We start from the raw sequence: 2,123 nt of genomic DNA on the forward strand, positions 1-2,123 counted from the left end.
GGATCTCATGAAGATGGAGAGTAGATTGGTGGTTACCAGAGGCCAGGAAGGATAGCAAGGAGGGGAGGAAGAAGAGAAGCTGATCAATGGGTACAATATACAGTTAGCTAGAAGAAATAAGACATAGTGTTCCATAGATCAGTAGGGTGACTGCAGTTAACCATAACCCACTGTATACTTCAAAATAGTTACAGGAGAATAATTCACATGCTCTCAGCATAAAGAAAAGATAAATGTTTAAGGTGATGGATATCCCAATTCTTCTAATTTGGTCATTACGCTTTCTACGAATAAGCCATCTTGTCACCCCTGTCTCAGGTGAGCGGCAACTATCTGAGGCCAGTAGCACAGGAATAAGAAGAATTTACCAAGACAGTTGTAGGTAAAGAAAAGCACATTTATTAGAGAAGGTGTGAAAATATGTTGCAGCCAGGAGCGATGGCTCATACCTGTAATCCCAGCACTTTGGGAGGCTGAGGCGGGCAGATCACCTGAGGTCAGGAGTTCAAGACCAGCCTGGCCAACATGGCAAATCCATCTCTACTAAAAATACAGAAATTAGCCGGGCGTGGTGGCACATGCCTGTAGTCCCATCTACTTGGGAGGCTGAGGCAGGAGAATCGCTTGAGTCTGGGAGGCAGAGATTGCAGTGAGCAGAGACTGTGTCATTGCACTCCAGCCTGGGTGACATGGTAAGACCTTGTCTAAAAAAAAAAGAAGAAAAGAAAAAGCAAAAGAAAATGCATTGCAAATTTGCAACAGGTAGTACAGCAGAGAAGGGGCTGTCTGCAAGGAGACAAAGGCTTGCTAGGGATGGTACAGGATGGTGCTTGTGCTGTATGCTGGAGAGGGCTTTATGCAATTTTCTGTCAGCTGAGGTGCAGGAAGATTGTGAATTATTTGTGCAGGAGGGCATGTGTTCTGAAAGGCAGACTTAGAGCTTACCTGCTTTCTCTTTTTGCTTTCCCTCAATCCCACCGGTCCAACTTCCCCTCCCTAATTAGGACTCTGCAACCCTCTCTCACAGACCCTGTCCTTTCCTTCTTAACACTTTTCACAAAATCGCACATTACAATGACAGCAGTGCGCATCTTCCCCACCGGAGACGGAGCCCCAAGAGGCAAGCACGTGTCTGTTCCATTCACACCCAGCAGCCAGCAAGTAAATAACCAATCTGCACCTGCCTGGGCCTTTCCCACTTCCAAAGGGCTTTGACCTCCACACTATTAGTCAAGATTCATGCTCTGTGAGGAGGATGGGGCAAACGGCAGGTGGAGGCACTCAAGGGGAAAGGAGCAAGGCTTGAGGTAGAGTGAGATAGAGGCGGGGGTGGGGGTGAGGGAGAGGCGGGGAGCAGCAGATGGCCCCTCACTGAGGGATGGAGGGGCAACTGTGCTAGCCTGGGTGCTGGGTCCCCTCCTCTCAGCCCGGTCCTGTGATTCCTCTTAGAAACCTGCCAGAAACAGGGGCTCTCCCCTCCTCCCGTCCAGGCTAGGTGTCACTTAGATTCTCGAAACTGAAAAGTAATCAACATTTCAGGGCCCCAGGAATTTAACAGAGAGTACAGTCAATGGGGTTTTTTGCTTTCTTTTTTCTTTTTTTTTAATTTCAATTTTGGTGGGTATATAATAGATGTATATATTTATGGGATACACAAGATTTTGTTTTGTTTTGTTTTGTTTTTGAGATGGAGCCTTGCTCTGTTGCCCAGGCTGGCGGGCAGTGTCACGGTCTGGGCTCACTGTAACCTCCGCCTCCTGGGTCAAGCGATTCTCCTGCCTCAGCCTCCTGAGCAGCTGGGATTACAGGCGCCTGCCACCAGCCCCTGGCTAATTTTAGTATTTTTAGTAGAGATGGGGTTTTGCCATGTTGGCCAGACTGGTCTCGAACTCCTGACCTCAAGTGGTCTGCTCGCTTCGGCCTTGCAAAATGCTGGGATTACAGGCATGAGCCACCGCGCCTGGCTAGAGATGTTTTAATAGAGGCATGCAGTGTGAAATGAGCACAATGGGTTTTTACAGACATCCCCTCTTCCTTCCCCCACACTGCTGTGCAGCGACTGGACAGTGCTCCCCTGCCTCCAGCTCTCTGCCCAACACAGGATTTCTCTTAACACAGGAACA

At 48.7% G+C, this 2,123-nt stretch overlaps 1 protein-coding gene across 3 annotated transcripts in view; it reads right to left on the bottom strand.

Annotated features, from left to right (window-relative positions):
- Nucleotides 1-1,753, bottom strand: part of LOC105538890 (histone H1.0) — a 12,593-nt gene extending 10,840 nt beyond the window's left edge. For all 3 annotated transcript variants that reach the window (XM_011978898.1, XM_011978894.1, XM_011978895.1), the window contains exon 1: nt 1,749-1,753. The gene's annotated coding sequence lies outside the window, so the exon portion shown is untranslated. The remainder of the gene's footprint in view (nt 1-1,748) is intronic.
- Nucleotides 1,754-2,123: the final 370 nt, after the last annotated feature.

This window comes from Mandrillus leucophaeus, unplaced genomic scaffold (genome assembly GCF_000951045.1).
Source record: "Mandrillus leucophaeus isolate KB7577 unplaced genomic scaffold, Mleu.le_1.0 Scaffold2, whole genome shotgun sequence".
Classification (NCBI taxonomy): domain Eukaryota; kingdom Metazoa; phylum Chordata; class Mammalia; order Primates; family Cercopithecidae; genus Mandrillus; species Mandrillus leucophaeus.